At 45.7% G+C, this 19,032-nt stretch overlaps 1 pseudogene; it reads right to left on the bottom strand.

The window, feature by feature from the left end:
* LOC112237039 overlaps nucleotides 1-18,208 on the bottom strand; it is a 74,441-nt pseudogene extending 56,233 nt beyond the window's left edge.
* Nucleotides 18,209-19,032: the final 824 nt, after the last annotated feature.

The raw sequence follows: 19,032 nt of genomic DNA, 5'->3' as shown, positions 1-19,032 counted from the left end.
CAACACACCAATACACACACACACACCCAACACACACACACACCAACACCAACACAACAACACACACACACACAACCAACACACACACACCAACACCAACACACCAACACACCAACACACACACACACACACCAACACACCAATACACACACACACACCAACCAACACACACACACACACACCAACACACCAACACACACATATACCAACACACCAACACACACACACCAACCAACACACCAATACACACACACACAACCAACACACACACACACCCAACACCAACACACCAACACACACACACACACAACACACCAACACAACACCAACACACCAACACACACACCAACACACCAACACCAACACACCAACACACACACACACAACCAACACACCAATACACACATATACCAACACACCAACACACACACACCAACCAACACACCAACACACACACACCAACCAACACACACACACACCAACACCAACACACCAACACACACACACACCAACACACCAACACGAACACCAACACACCAACACACACACACCAACACACCAACACGCACACCAACACACACACACCACACACACACACACACACACACACCAACATGCACACCAACACGCACACCAACACACAAACCAACACACCAACATGCACACCAGCACACCAACACATCAACACACACACACACCAACACGCACACCAACACACCAACACACACACCAACACACCAACACACCAACACACACCAACAAACACACACACAAACTACCTCAAATCACAAACACACAAACACACACACCACCTCAAATCACTAACACAAACCCAAACAAACACACACCACCTCAAATCGCTAACACACACACAAACACAGACACCACCTCAAATTGCGAACACACACACCCACACACACACACACCATCTCAAATCGCTAACACACACGCACATACACACACAACCTCAAAATGCTGACACACACACCTACATACTAACACACACACAAACACACACACACACACACACACACACACACACACCAACCAACAAACCAACACACACACACCAACACACCAAAACGCACACCAACACACACACACACCAACACACCAACACGCACACCAACATGCACACCAACACACACACACACACACACACACACACACACACACACATACCAACACGCACACCAACACACCAACACACAAACCAACACACCAACATGCACGCCAACACACCAACACATCAACACACACACACACCAACACGCACACCAACACACCAACACACAACACACAACACACACACCAACACACCAACACATCAACACACACACACACCAACACGCACACCAACACACACACACACACCAACACACCAACACACACACACACCAACACGCACACCAACACACACACACACACACAACACACCAACACATCAACACACACACCAACACGCACACCAACACACACACACACCAACACACACGCACACCAACACACCAACACACAAACCAACACACCAACATGCACGCCAACACACCAACACATCAACACACACACACACACCAACACGCACACCAACACACCAACACACACACCAACACCAACACACACCAACACAAAAACACACAAACACAAATTGCTAACACACACACCAACACACCAACACACACCAACAAACCAACACACCAACACACAAACACACAAACACACACACAAACTACCTCAAATCACAAACACACAAACACACACACACACACACCACCTCAAATCACTGACACGCACACCCACACACACACACCACCTCAAATCACTGACACACACACCTACATACTAACACACACACACACACACACACACACACACACACACACACACACACACACACACACACACACACACACACAGACACACATCTGTGACCAAGCATGTGACAGACCTCTGTGACAACCCAAACCCTGTGGTGCTCCTAACCCTGTAGTGCTCCTAACCCTGTGGTGCTCCTAACTCTGTGGTGCTCCTAACCCTGTAGTGCTCCTAACTCTGTGACAACCCAAACCCTGTGGTGCTCCTAACCCTGTAGTGCTCCTAACCCTGTAGTGCTCCTAACCCTGTGGTGCTCCTAACTCTGTAGTGCTCCTAACCCTGTAGTGCTCCTAACCCTGTAGTGCTCCTAACCCTGTGGTGCTCCTAACTCTGTGGTGCTCCTAACCCTGTGGTGCTCCTAACCCTGTGGTGCTCCTAACTCTGTGGTGCTCCTAACTCTGTGGTGCTCCTAACCCTGTAGTGCTCCTAACTCTGTGGTGCTCCTAACCCTGTAGTGCTCCTAACCATGTGGTGCTCCTAACCCTGTAGTGCTCCTAACCATGTGGTGCTCATAACCCTGTAGTGCTCCTAACCCTGTAGTGCTCCTAACCATGTGGTGCTCCTAACCATGTAGTGCTCCTAACCCTGTGGTGCTCCTAACCCTGTAGTGCTCCTTACCCTGTGATGCTCCTAACCCTGTGGTGCCCCTAACCATGTGGTGCCCCTAACCCTGTGGTGCCCCTAACCATGTGGTGCCCCTAACCCTGTGATGCTCCTAACCCTGTGGTGCCCCTAACCATGTGGTGCTCCTAACCCTGTAGTGCTCCTTACCCTGTGATGCTCCTAACCCTGTGGTGCCCCTAACCATGTGGTGCTCCTAACCCTGTAGTGCTCCTTACCCTGTGATGCTCCTAACCCTGTGGTGCCCCTAACCATGTGGTGCCCCTAACCCTGTGGTGCCCCTAACCATGTGGTGCCCCTAACCCTGTGGTGCCCCTAACCCTGTAGAGCTAAGGATCTCTCTGTAATCCCCAGCTCTACCTCTCCTCTACCTCTCCTCTACCCTTCCTTCCCCAGCTCTACCTCTCCTCTACCTCTCCTCTATCCCTCCTTCCCCAGCTCTACCTCTCCTCTACCCCTCCTTCCCCAGCTCTACCTCTCCTCTACCCCTCCTTCCCCAGCTCTACCTCTCCTCTACCTCTCCTCTATCCCTCTTTCCCCAGCCCTACCTCTCCTCTACCCCTCTTTCCCCAGCTCTACCTCTCCTCTATCCCTCCTGTATCCCTCCTTCCCCAGCTCTACCCCTTCTTCCCCAACTCTACCTCTCCTCTATCCCTCCTTCCCAAGCTCTACCCCTCCTCTATCCTTCCTTCCCCAGCTCTACCTCTCCTCTACCCCTCTTTCCCCAGCTCTACCTCTCCTCTATCCCTCCTGTATCCCTCCTTCCCCAGCTCTACCCCTCCTTCCCCAGCTCTACCTCTCCTCTATCCCTCCTTCCCCAGCTCTACCTCTCCTCTACCCCTCCTTCCCCAGCTTTACCTCTCCTCTACCCCTCCTTCCCCAGATTTACCTCTCCTCTACCCCTCCTGTACCCCTCCTTCTCCAGCTCTACCTCTCCTGTACCCCTCCTTCCCCAGCTCTTCCTCTCCTGTACCCCTCCTTCCCTAGCTCTACCTCTCCTCTACCCCTCCTTCCCCAGCTCTATCTCTCCTCTACCCCTCCTTCCCCAGCTCTACCCCCTCTCCTTTCCCCAGCTCTACCTCTCCTCTACCCCTCCTTCCCCAGCTCTACCTCTCTTCTACCCCTCCTTCCCCAGCTCTACCTCTCCTCTACCTCTCCTGTACCCCTCCTTCCCCAGCTCTATCTCTCCTCTACCCCTCCTTCCCCAGCTCTACCTCTCCTCTACCTCTCCTGTACCCCTCCTTCCCCAGCTCTACCTCTCCTCTACCCCTCCTTCCCCAGCTCTACCTCTCCTCTACCTCTCCTCTGCCCCTCCTTCCCCAGCTCTACCTCTCCTGTACCCATCCTTCCCCAAATCTACCTCTCCTCTACCTCTCCTCTACCCCTCCTTCCCCAGCTCTACCTCTCCTGTATCCCTAATTTCCCAGCTCTACCTCTGCTCTACCCCTCCTTCCCCAGCTCTACCTCTCCTCCAACCGTCCCCCCAGTCCTTCCCCAGCTCTCCTGTACCCCTCCTTTCCCAGCTCTACCTCTCCTGTACCCCTCCTTTCCCAGCTCTACCTCTGCTCTACCCCCCCCTCCTTTCCCAGCTCTACCTCTCCTGTAGCTCTACCTCTCCTCTACCTCTCCTGTACCCCTCCTTTCCCAGCTCTACCTCTCCTGTACCCCTCCTTTCCCAGCTCTACCTCTCCTCTACCTCTCCTCTACCCCTCCTTTCCCAGCTCTACCTCTCCTGTACCCCTCCTTCCCAGCTCTACCTCTCCTCTACCTCTCCTGTACCCCTCCTTCCCCAGCTCTATCTCTCCTCTACCCCTCCTTCCCCAGCTCTACCTCTCCTCTACCTCTCCTGCTACCCTCCTCCTTTCCCCAGCTCTAGCTCTACCTCTCCTCCCCTCCTTCCCCAGCTCTACCTCCCTCCTTCCCCAGCTCTACCTCTCCTCTACCTCTCCTCTCCTTCCCCAGCTCTACCTCTCCTGTACCCCTCCTTTCCCAGCTCTACCTCTCCTGTACCCCTCCTTTCCCAGCTCTACCTCTCCTCTACCCCCTCCTTTCCCAGCTCTACCTCTGCTCTTTCCTTCCCCACCTCTCCTCTACCTCCCTGTCCCAGCTCCCCTGCTCCTTTCCCAGCTCTACCTCTCCTCTGTACCCCTCCTTCCCCAGCTCTACCTCTCCTGTACCCCTCCTTTCCCAGCTCTACCTCTCCCTCTTTCCCCAGCTCTACCTCTCCTGTACCCCTCCTTTCCCAGCTCTACCTCTCCTCTACCCCTCCTTCCCCAGTTCTACCTCTCCTGTCTTTTTCTTCCCCCCCGCTCTACCTCCCACTCTACCCTCCCCGCTCTGTGTGTAACACAGTCACATGCAGACTGTTAAACACACATTCTTTACCTTCTCTGATCTGCTCTGGTCAGAGGTTGATGAGGGGTTGATTACGTACTATAACGGATTGTTACAGAACTCTGGTAGAACTAAACCATCTTAACATTCTGTATTCTGAAGGTTCCATTTGCCATACACCTTTAAGCTCCTTCCAGAGGGAGGAGGTTGGGCAACTCTAAATCAGGTCTATTAGACTGGTGGTTCGCGGGGGCTTCCAGATACACCAGAGCGTTGCTCTTTGATAGAGAGAGAGAGAGAGAGAGAGAGAGAGAGAGAGAGAGAGAGAGAGAGAGAGAGAGAGAGAGAGAGAGAGAGACAGAGAGAGAGAGCAGCAGCCGATGTGAGCTTAGCGAGGAGATTGTTTTGTCTCTTTGATGGGAGAGACTTCCCATCAAAAGCTAGTCAGCTGAGAAAGGCCATGAATGAAAGGTTTCTATGTGTAAAAATCAACAAAACAAGACAGGGAAGAGAAATAGATAGTAAATGAACAGAATGTGATGCTAGTCAGCTGAGAAAGGCCATGCAGAGAAGGGTTCCCATGTGTAAATAAAAACAAAACTATGTGAAGCTATGTATTTAAAACAGACAGGGATGCAAAAAGCAATTACTGGGATGCAGGTCAACTGTGTTATACATGTAGAGGTATATATACACAGTAGAGGTATATAATCACAGTAGAGGTATATAATCACAGTAGAGGTATATAATCACAGTAGAGGTATATAATCACAGTAGAGGTATATATACACAGTAGAGGTATATATTCACAGTAGAGGTGTATAATCACAGTAGAGGTATATATACACAGTAGAAGTATATAATCACAGTAGAGGTATATAATCACAGTAGAGCTATATAATCACAGTAGAGGTATATAATCACAGTAGAGGTGTATAATCACAGTAGAGGTATATATACACAGTAGAAGTATATAATCACAGTAGAGGTATATAATCACAGTAGATATAATCACAGTAGAGGTATATATTCACAGTAGAGGTGTATAATCACAGTAGAGGTATATATACACAGTAGAAGTATATAATCACAGTAGAGGTATATATTCACAGTAGAGGTGTATAATCACAGTAGAGGTATATATCACAGTAGAGGTATATATTCACAGTAGAGGTGTATAATCACAGTAGAGGTATATAATCACAGTAGAGGTATATATTCACAGTAGAGGTATATAATCACAGTAGAGGTATATATACACAGTAGAAGTATATAATCACAGTAGAGGTATATAATCACAGTAGAGGTATATAATCACAGTAGAGGTATATAATCACAGTAGAGGTATATAATCACAGTAGAGGTATATATACACAGTAGAAGTATATAATCACAGTAGAGGTATATAATCACAGTAGAGGTATATAATCACAGTAGAGGTATATATTCACAGTAGAGGTGTATAATCACAGTAGAGGTATATATCACAGTAGAAGTATATAATCACAGTAGAGGTATATAATCACAGTAGAGGTATATAATCACAGTAGAGGTATATAATCACAGTAGAGGTATATAATCACAGTAGAGGTATATAATCACAGTAGAGGTATATATTCACAGTAGAGGTGTATAATCACAGTAGAGGTATATATACACAGTAGAAGTATATAATCACAGTAGAGGTATATAATCACAGTAGAGGTATATAATCACAGTAGAGGTGTATAATCACAGTAGAGGTGTATATTCACAGTAGAGGTATATAATCACAGTAGAGGTATATAATCACAGTAGAGGTATATAATCACAGTAGAGGTATATAATCACAGTAGAGGTATATATTCACAGTAGAGGTATATATTCACAGTAGAGGTGTATAATCACAGTAGAGGTATATATACACAGTAGAGGTGTATAATCACAGTAGAGGTATATAATCACAGTAGAGGTATATAATCACAGTAGAGGTATATAATCACAGTAGAGGTATATAATCACAGTAGAGGTATATAATCACAGTAGAGGTATATATACACAGTAGAAGTATATAATCACAGTAGAGGTATATAATCACAGTAGAAGTATATAATCACAGTAGAGGTATATAATCACAGTAGAGGTATATAATCACAGTAGAGGTATATAATCACAGTAGAGGTATATAATCACAGTAGAAGTATATAATCACAGTAGAGGTATATAATCACAGTAGAGGTATATAATCACAGTAGAGGTATATATACACAGTAGAGGTATATAATCACAGTAGAGGTATATAATCACAGTAGAGGTGTATATTCACAGTAGAGGTGTATAATCACAGTAGAGGTGTATAATCACAGTAGAGGTGTATAATCACAGTAGAGGTGTATAATCACAGTAGAGGTGTATAATCACAGTAGAGGTATATAATCACAGTAGAGGTATATAATCACAGTAGAAGTATATAATCACAGTAGAGGTGTATAATCACAGTAGAGGTGTATAATCACAGTAGAGGTATATAACCTGAGTTTGCCAATTCCTCCTCCTTCTCCTCCTCCTTCTCCTCCTCCTCCTTCTCCTCCTCTTCCTGCTCTGCACTTTATGGTACTCATTTTCTCACCTGTAAACACACACACCAGAGATATTATACACACACCAGAGATATTATTCACACACCAGATATATTATACACACACCAGAGATATTATACATACACCAGAGAACACACCAGAGATATTATACACACACCAGATATATTATACACACACCAGAGAACACACCAGAGATATTATACACACACCAGAGATATTATACACACACCAGAGATATTATACACACACCAGAGAACACACCAGAGATATTATACACACACCAGAGAACACACCAGAGAACACACCAGAGATATTATACACACACCAGAGATATTATACACACACCAGAGAACACACCAGAGATATTATACACACACCAGAGATATTATACACACACCAGAGATATTATAAACACACCAGAGATATTATACACACACCAGAGATATTATACACACACCAGAGATATTATACACACAGGAGAGATATTATACACACACCAGAGATAATATACACACACCAGAGATATTATACACACACCAGAGATATTATACACACACCAGGGATATTACACGCTCACCAGAGATATTATACACACACCAGGGATATTATACACACAGGAGAGATATTATACACACACCAGAGATAATATACACACACCAGAGATATTATACACACACCAGAGATATTATACACACACCAGAGAACACACCAGAGATATTATACACACACCAGAGATATTATACACACACCAGAGATATTATACACACACCAGAGATATTATACACACACCAGAGATATTATACACACACCAGAGATATTATACACACACCAGAGATATTATACACACAGGAGAGATATTATACACACAGGAGAGATATTATACACACACAGGAGAGATATTATACACACACCAGAGACATTACACGCTCACCAGAGATATTATACACACACCAGGGATATTATACACACAGGAGAGATATTATACACACACCAGAGATAATATACACACACCAGAGATATTATACACACACCAGAGATATTATACACACACCAGAGATATTATACACACACCAGAGAACACACCAGAGATATTATACACACACCAGAGATATTATACACACACCAGAGATATTATACACACACCAGAGATATTATACACACAGGAGAGATATTATACACACACAGGAGAGATATTATACACACACCAGAGACATTACACGCTCACCAGAGATATTATACACACACCAGGGATATTATACACACAGGAGAGATATTATACACACACCAGAGATATTATACACACACCAGAGATATTATACACTCACCAGAGATATTATACACACACCAGAGATATTATACACTCACCAGAGATATTATACACACAGGAGAGATATTATACACACAGGAGAGATATTATACACACACCAGAGATATTATACAAACACCAGAGATATGAAACTGTAAGGGGAGCGTAACTGGTGGCAGAGAAGTCCAAAGCAGGAGAACAGAACTGGGTGAACCCACAAACCCCACAACGGCCCCACAAACTGCAGACCCAGCTTCCGGCAGGGCTGGCGAAGGGGCAGGTTTCGGGTCGAAAGCCAGACCCGATCCCCTGGTGCTAACACTGGGGCCTCACTGCGGTGATGGTCTGCACCGGCTTTCTGGCTCAGCACGGCACGCTGAAGGTGAACATGGGCGGCGTCACATGTTTCCTCTGGGCGCCGGAACCAGTCGTCCACCGCAGGAGCCTCGGTCTGACTCTGATGCCAAGGAGCCAGAACCGGCTGATACCCCAATATGCACTGGAAGGGGGAGAGGCACCCCGTATTGCCAGAAGACGTGTGTAAACAAGGCCTCTGCAGTCTGTGGGGCCGTAGGGAGACCGGGCAGCGGGAGGAGACGGCAGGACTTAGAGAAACGGTCCACAACGACCAGGATCGTGGTGTTACCCTGTGAGGGAGACTTGTTAACGTGTTGCTTTGCATTTTGTTGCCAACTTTACTTTGCTACCTGACAACTTTACAGTTTTTACTTTTTAATCACCGTTTATATTTGTAGTTTTTCCCTCACTCAACTTTTTTTCATTAAACTTTTTCACTCAGGACGCTTTATCTGGACGTGGTTCTACAGGACCTCCAACAGCCAACCAGTAGTAACATCAACATGATGCTTTATCTGGACGTGGTTCTACAGGACCTCCAACAGCCAACCAGTAGTAACATCAACATGATGCTTTATCTGGACGTGGTTCTACAGGACCTCCAACAGCCAAAGATAAGTAGTAACATTAACATGATGCTTTATCTGGACGTGGTTCTACAGGACCTCCACCAGCCAACCAGTAGTAACATTAACATGATGCTTTATCTGGACGTGGTTCTCCAGGACCTCCACCAGCCAACCAGTAGTAACATTAACATGATGCTTTATCTGGACATGGTTCGTCAGGACCTCCAACAACCGAAGCTAAGTAGTAACATTAACATGATGCTTTATCTGGACGTGGTTCAGGACCTCCACCAGCCAACCAGTACATTAACTCCAACAGCCGACCAGTAGTAACATTAACATGATGCTTTATCTGGACGTGGTTCGTCAGGACCTCCAACAACCGAAGCTAAGTAGTAACATTAACATGATGCTTTATCTGGACGTGGTTCGTCAGGACCTCCACCGGCCGAAGCTAAGTAGTAACATTAACATGATGCCTTCTAATTGCAGTCACTGTACTCATAATATACAGGAGAACGATCGCCTTAAGGCGAGGATAGCTGTGCTACAAGCCAGCCCAGTTTCAGACGCAATCGTTAGGCAAGGGTAATTTCAGTGTAGGAAAGGATTAAACAGCGTCTGTGCCACCAGTAAGTACAGATAGTAACGCTAGTATAAATCCGCTTGCGCGGTCCCCGCAGCCGGGCAACTTTCTCATGGCTTCTAGAGGGAAATGCTGTAGGAATGCTCAACCGGTGTCGCTCATTCAGCAGACAGAAACTTTCAACCAGTTCTCCCCATTAAGCAGCGAGTCGGAGTCAGAGGCCGAGCCTTCTCTGGTCTCTACACCTCCCGTTACGGGGTCTGAGACGCCGAAGCCTCCCACCATTAGCTCTGACAAATTGAAAACCCTAGTCATTGGCGACTCCATTACCCGCAGTATTAGACTTAAAACGAATCATCCAGCGATCATACACTGTTTACCAGGGGGCAGGGCTACCGACGTTAAGGCTAATCTGAAGATGGTGCTGGCTAAAGCTAAAACTTGCGAGTGTAGAGAGTATAGGGATATTGTTATCCACGTCGGCACCAACGATGTTAGGATGAAACAGTCAGAGATCACCAAGCGCAACATAGCTTCTGCGTGTAAATCAGCTAGAAAGATGTGTCGGCATCGAGTAAATGTCTCTGGCCCTCTCCCAGTCAGAGGGAGTGATGAGATCTACAGCAGAGTCTCACAACTCAATAGCTGGTTGAAAACTGTTTTCTGCCCCTCCCAAAATATAGAATTTATAGATAATTGGCCCTCTTTCTGGGACTCACCCACAAACAGGACCAAGCCTGACCTGCTGAGGAGTGACGGACTCCATCCTAGCTGGAGGGGTGCTCTCATCTCATCTATCAACATAGACAGGGCTCTAACTCCTCTAGCTCCACAATGAGATAGGGTGCAGGCCAGGCAGCAGGCTGTTAGCCAGCCTGCCAGCTTAGGGGAGTCTGCCACTAGCACAGTCAGTGTAGTCAGCTCAGCTATCCCCATTGAGACCTTGTCTCTGCCTCGACCCAGGTTGGGCAAAACTAAACATGGTGGTGTTCGCCTTAGCAGTCTCACTAGAATAAAGACCTCCTCCATTCCTGCCATTATTGAAAGAGATCGTGATACCTCACATCTCAAAATAGGGCTACTTAATGTTAGATCCCTCACTTCAAAGGCAGTTAAAGTCAATGAACTAATCACTGATCATAATCTTGATGTGATTGGCCTGACTGAAACATGGCTTAAGCCTGATGAATTTACTGTGTTAAATGAGGCCTCATCTCCTGGTTACACTAGTGACAATATCCCCCGTGCATCCCGCAAAGGTGGAGGTGTTGCTAACATTTACGATAGCAAATTACAATTTATTTAAAAAAATAGAGGTTTTTGTCTTTTGAGCTTCTAGTCATGAAATCTATGCAGCCTACTCAATCAATTTTTATATCTACTGTTTACAGGCATCTAGGGCCATGTACAGCATTCCTCACTGAGTTCCCTGAAGTCCTATCGGACCTTGTAGTCATAGCAGATAATATTATATTTTTTGGTGATTTTAATATTCTCATTTAACACCCCTGTCTGTGGAAAAGTCAACAGACCCACTCCAAAAGGCTTTCGGAGCCATCATCGACTCAGTGGGTTTTGTCCAACATGTCTCTGGACCCACTCACTGTCACAGTCATACTCTGGACCTAGTTTTGTCCCATGGAATAAATGTTGTGGATCTTAATGTTTTTCCTCATAATCCTGGACTGTTGGACCACCATTTTATTATGTTTGCAATCGCAACAAATAATTTGCTCAGACCCCAACCAAGGATCATCAAAAGTCGTGCTCTAAATTCTCAGACAACCCAAAGATTCCTTGGTGCCCTTCCAGACTCCCTCTGCCTACCCAAGGACGTCAGAGGACAGAAATCAGTTAACCACCTAACTGAGGAACTCAATTTAACCTTACGCAAAACCCTAGATGCAGTTGCACCCCTAAAAATGAAAAACATTTGTCACAAGAAACTAGCTCCCTGGTATACAGAAAATACCTGAGCTCTGAAGCAAGCTTCCAGAAAATTGGAACGGAAATGGCGCCACACCAAACTAGAAGTCTTCCGACTAGCTTGGAAAGACAGTACAGTTGAAGAGCCCTCACTGCTGCTCGATCATAAGAACAATCCTAAATGTATTTTTGATACTGTCGCAAAGATAACTAAACCGCAGCCTTCCCCAAGAGAGGATGGCTTTCACAGTAATAAATTCATGAACTTAGTTGAGGAAAAGATCATGATTATTAGAAAGCAAGTTACAGACTCCTCTTTAAATCTGCGTATTCCTCCAAAGCTCAGTTGTCCTGAGTCTGCACAACTCTGCCAGGACCTAGGATCAAGAGACACTCAAGTGTTTTAGTACCATATCTCTTGACACAATGATGAAAATAATCATGGCCTCTAAACCGTCAAGCTGCATACTGGACCCTAATCCAACTAAACTACTGAAAGAGCTGCTTCCTGTGCTTGGCCCTCCTATGTTGAACATAATAAACCGCTCTCTATCCACCGGATGTGTACCAAACTCACTAAAAGTGGCAGTAATAAAGCCTCTCTTGAAAATGCCAAACCTTGAACCAGGAAATATAAAAAATATCAGCCTAAATCGAATCTTCCATTCCTCTCAATTTTTTTTGAAAAAGCTGTTGCGCAGCAACTCACTGCCTTCCTGAAGACAAACAATGTATACGAAATGCTTCAGTCTGGTTTAGACCCCATCATAGCACTGAGACTGCACTTGTGAAGGTGGTAAATAACATTTTAATGGCGTCAGACCGAGGCTCTGCATCTGTCCTCGTGCTCCTAGACCTTAGTGCTGCTTTTGATACCATCGATCACCACATTCTTCTGGAGAGATTGGAAACCCAAATTGGTCTACACGGACAAGTTCTGGCCTGGTTTAGATCTTATCTGTCGGAAAGATATCAGGTTGTCTCTGTGAATGGTTTGTCCTCTGACAAATCAACAGTAAATTTCGGTGTTCCTCAAGGTACTGTTTTAGGACCACTATTGTTTTCACTATATATTTTACCTCTTGGGGATGTCATTCGAAAACATAATGTTAACTTTCACTGCTATACGGATGACACACAGCTGTACATTTCAATGTAACATGGTGAAGCCCCAAAATTGCCCTCGCTAGAAGCCTGTGTTTCAGACATAAGGAAGTGGATGGCTGAAAACATTCTAATTTTAAACTCGGACAAAACAGATGCTTGTTCTAGGTCCCAAGAAACAAAGAGATCCGCTGTTGAATCTGATAATTAATCTTGATGGTTGTACAGTCGTCACAAATAAAACTGTTAAGGACCTCGGCGTTACTCTGGACCCTGATCTCTCTTTTGACAAACATATCAAGACTGTTTCAAGGACAGCTTTTATCCATCTTCGTGACATTGCAAAAATCAGAAACTTTCTGTCCAAAAATCCATGCTTTTGTTAATTCTAGGTTAGACTACTTCAATGCTCTACTTTCCGGCTAGCCGGATAAAGCACCAAATAAACTTCAGTTAGTGCTAAACACGGCTGCTAGAATCCTGACTAGAACCCAAAAAATGTGATCATATTACTCCAGTGCTAGCCTCCCTACACTGGCTTCCAGTTAAGGCAAGGGCTGATTTCAAAGTTTTACTGATAACCTACAAAGCATTACATGGGCTTGCTCCTACCTATCTCTCTGATTTGGTCCTGCTGTACATACCTACACGTACGCTACGGTCACAAGACGCAGGCCTCCTAATTATCCAAGAATATCTAAGCAAACAGCTGGAGGCAGGGCTTTCTTCTATAGACCTCCATTTTTATGGAATGGTCTGCCTACCCATGTGAGAGACGCAGACTCAGTCTCAACCTTTAAGTCTTTACTGAAGACTGCCTATCTATTCAGTAGGTCATATGATTGAGTGTAGTCTGGCCCGGGAGTGTGAAGGTGGACAGAAAGGCTCTGGAGCAACGAACCGCCCTTGCTGTCTCTGCCTGGCCGGTTCCCCTCTCTCCACTGGGAATCTCTGCCTCTGACCCTATTACAAGGGCTGAGTCACTGGCTTACTGGTGCTCTTCCATGCCGTCCCTAGGAGGGGTGCGTCACTTGAGTGGGTTGAGTTGATCTTTCTGTCTGGGTTGGTGCCCCCCCTTGGGTTGTGCCGTGGCGGAGATCTTTGTGGGCTATACTCGGCCTTGTCTCAGGATGGTAAGTTGGTGGTTGAAGATATCCCTCTAGTGGTGTGGGGGCTGTGCTTTGGCAAAGTGGGTGGGGTTATATCCTCCCTATTTGGCCCTGTCCGGGAGTATCATCGGATGGGGCCACAGTGTCTCCTGACCCCTCCTGTCTCAGCCACTGGTATTTATGCTGCAGTAGTTTATGTGTCGGGGGCTAGGGTCAGTCTGTTCTATCTGGAGTACTTCTCCTGTCTTATCCGGTGTCCTGTGTGAATTTAAGTATGCTCTCTCTAATTCTCTCTTTCTCTCTTTCTTTCTTTCTCTCTCTCAGAAGACCTGAGCCCTAGGACCATGCCTCAGGACTACCTGGCATGATGACTCCTTGCTGTCCCCAGTCCACCTGGCCATGCTGCTGCTCCAGTTTCAACTGTTCTGCCTGCTGGAACCCTGACCTGTTCATTGGATGTGCTACCTGTCCCAGACCTGCTGTTTTCAACTCTCTAGAGACAGCAGGAGCGGTAGAGATACTCTTAATGATCGGCTATGAAAAGCCAACTGACATTTACTCCTGAGGTGCTGACTTGTTGCACCCTCGACAACTACTGTGATTATTATTATTTGACCATGCTGGTCATTCATGAACATTTGAACATCTTGGCCATGTTCTGTTATAATCTCCACCCGGCAAAGCCAGAAGTGGACTGGCCACCCCTCATAGCCTGGTTCCTCTCTAGGTTTCTTCTTAGGTTCCGGCCTTTCTAGGGAGTTTTTCCTAGCCACTGTGCTTCTACACCTGCATTGCTTGCTGTTTGGGGTTTTAGGCTGGGTTTCTGTACAGCCCTTTGAGATATCAGCTGATGTAAGAAGGGCTTTATAAATACATTTGATTTGATTTGACGTAGATTGGTAAGGAAGTCCACCAACAGGTGCAACCAAGGCCGTTGTGGAACAGGTAAAGGGTGTAACTTACCTCTGGGAAGGTGCCTAGGAGCCTTACACTGAGTGCACACCGAGCAGGAGGAAACATAAAGCCTCACGTCCTTAGCCAAAGTGGGCCACCAGTACTTCCCACTCAGACAGCGCACCGTCCGACCGATGCCTGGATGACCAGAGGAGGGTGACGTGTGGGCCCAATAGATCAGCCGGTCACAAACAGCAGACGGAACGTACAGACGCCCAGAGGGACACTGGAGGGTCTACTGGAGCCCACTCGCCTACTCAATAGACCCTACAATGTCTCCACGCCTTCAAAGCCTTGACGACAGCCAACAGCTCCCAGTCCCCCACGTCATAGTTTCGCTCCGCCGGGCTGAGCTTCCTCGAGAAGAAGGCACAGGGGCGGAGCTTTGTTGGCGTATCCGAGCGCTGAGAGAGCACAGCTCCTATCCCAGCTTCGGACGCATCCACCTCCACTATGAATGCCAAAGAGGGATCCGGATGGGCCAGCATGGGAGCCAAGGTAAACCTCATGTGACTGAAAGCCCTGTCCACCTCAGCTGTCCACTGCAGTTGCACCGGTACCCCCTTCAGCAGTGAGGTAATGGGAGCTGCTACCTGACCAAAGCCCCGGACAAACCTCCGGTAGTAGTTGGCAAACGCTAGAAACCGCTGCACCTCCTTTACCATGGTGGGAGTCGGCCAATTATGCACGGCTGAGATGCGGTCATTTTCCATCTCCACCCCTGATGTGGAAATGCGGTACCCTGGGAAGGAGACGGACTGCTGGAAGAACAGGCATTTCTCAGCCTTGACGTACAGTTCATGCTCCAACAGTCGACCAAACACCTTGCGCACCAGGAACACATGCTCGGCGCATATAGCACGGTGGAGACCTGGTCTGGGCTTTCCACCGTAGTAGCACCTACGGAAACCCCTAAACACCTCCCTGAGCACTCTTGCGACCACCCCGTGAAAGCCCTCCGTTGTCATGAAACAGTGACAAGCTAACCAGGGTAGGCCTAGCACCACGGGAAACGCAGGAGAGTCAATGAGAAAGAGAGTATGATGGCTGCTCACTGCCAGGGTTTCCTGCTTCAGTTGGAATTATACCTGGCCACCGTCCACCCAGCTCCTTTGGGCCGTGAAAGGGTTTCCGCCCTCATCTAATGCCTCTCGGGGAAAGCCCTGGAGTCATCAATATACACCACTACACCCTGCCCGTGCAGGTCCCTGAAAATCTTGTCTACAAAGGCTTGGAAGACTGATGGAGCATTCATCAACCCGTACGGCATGATGAGGTTCTCATAGTGCCCTGAGGTCCTACTGAACACCGTCTTCTGAACACCCCCTATAACACTCCTATAACACCCCTGTAACACTCCTATAACACTCATATAACACCCCTATAATAATACCCCTATAACACCCCTATAATAACCCCCTATAACACTCCTATAACACCCCTATAACACCCCTATAATACCCCTATAATACCCCTATAACACTCCGATAACACTCCTATAGCACCCCTATAACACTCATATAACACCCCTATAATAGTACCCCTATAACACTCCTATAATACCCCTATAACACTCCTATAGCACCCCTATATTAACCCCCTATAACACTCCTATAATACCCTATAACACTCCTATAGCACCCTATAACACTCATATAACACCCTATAATAATACCCCTATAACACCCCTATAATAACCCCTATAACACTACTATAACACCCCTATAATACCCCTATAATACCCTATAACACTCCTATAACACTCCTATTACACCCATATAACACTCCGATAACACTCCTATAGCACCCCTATAACGCCCCTATAATACCCCTATAACACCCCTATACCACCCTATAATAATACCCCTATAACACCCCTATAACACTCATATAACACCCTATAATAATATCCCTATAACACCCCTATAATACCCCTATAACACCCTATAATAATACCCCTATAACGCCCCTATAATAACCCCCTATACCACCCCTATAATAACCCCTTATAACACTCCTATAACACCCCTATATTGCCCCTATAATACCCCTATAACACCCCTATAACACACCTATAACACCTCTATAATACCCCTATAACAGCCCTATAACACCCTTATAATACCCCTATAACACTCCTATAACACCCCTATAACACTCATATAACACCCCTATAACACTCCAATAACACTCCTATAGCACCCCTATAACACTCATATAATACCCCTATAACACTCCTATAATACCCCTATAACACTCCTATAACACTCATATAATACCCCTATAATAATACCCCTATAACACCCCTATAATAACCCCCTATAACACCCCTATAATGATACCCATATAACACCCCTATAATGATACCCATATACCACCCCTATAACAACACCCCTGTAACACCCCTATAACACCCATATAATAACCCCCGAACACCCCTATACCACCCCCATAACATCCCTATAACACCCCCTAAGGCCATACCATGTCTCTCCTATGTGTTTCTCCTGGTCCCTGACTTGTGAAAAGAGTTACTCAAACAATAGAGTAGCAGCTCGCCTAGAGCGCATCAACTTCTCTGCATTCTCCCAAATCCGAATATCAATCAATTATATAAACTTGAGTTGCAACAAAAAAAATGAAAGCAAAATGAACACACACGGCCGTACGTGCTTAGCCTACCTGTGTCTGTGTGTAGAGAGTGTCCAGCGGTGTCCGGTAAAACGGATGACTCCCTATCACGTATATAACGAGTGTCGTCCGGAGAGATAAGCGATAGTATCGTGGGTGAAAATAATGAGCCGAAGGAACGACTGTTACCTAGTATTGAACCCTCTGACTGACGTGTTTTAATACCATCTGCGTGACTTAATCAGCAGGCTGTTATAATCCGGTAAGGTTCTGAACTGTGGGAGGGTCTACACAACATAACAACGGTGGGTTATTTTCCCAACCCAATAGATTGTTCACAGCTACTGGGTCATTTTTGTTTGGTTATTTTCTGTGTTTTAGAAATAACACAACAAGTTGGGTTTAAAGTGAGTAGGCTCCTGAAAGAAATGTCAAATGTTTTGCTCCATATGGAGGACCAAACCTGCCATAATAATAAATCAATAAATGCATCCACACATAATTAAATAAATAAGCAAGGAATTACAAAAATACTGGCTTTCCTTTTCTCTATGTATCTGCATGTATTAAATTATTTATCTTATTTCAAATTGTTTTAATACTTTAATTCACCTCATTAATGTATATATTACTGTATTTCTTCCTCCAATGTGATAATGAGGGGGTGTCAATCAAATGTCTGTGGGCGGTATCTAACACACCAGTGGTTGATCGACGTCACTGCGTGTTGCTTTGGCCTTTTTGTTTTGCCTTTTTGAAGATATTTGTGTGAACTCTTCACAGTTGTGAACATTTCATGGACCCAAGATCCATAGGCAAGGATGTACAACGCGTACTGTATGCCCCAATTCAATTCTGAAGTCTAATACATCCACAGTGCGATTTAGACTGATTTGAATTGTTTTTGTCAATTTAACTAATAATTGTCTTCTGTTGAATTTATATAACAATATTACAAACTTGTTGAGCATTCTCTAGTCCAAATATGGATTACACTATTTGTATCCGTTTGCATCAGTTTCAATACGGGACTTTTTATGTTGAAGGTGAACCGGAAATTCCACTATTGTATCTAATCTTC

The sequence above is a fragment of the Oncorhynchus tshawytscha genome, linkage group LG33 (assembly GCF_018296145.1).
Source record: "Oncorhynchus tshawytscha isolate Ot180627B linkage group LG33, Otsh_v2.0, whole genome shotgun sequence".
NCBI lineage: Eukaryota > Metazoa > Chordata > Actinopteri > Salmoniformes > Salmonidae > Oncorhynchus > Oncorhynchus tshawytscha.
This window is presented reverse-complemented; position numbering and strand designations above follow the sequence as displayed.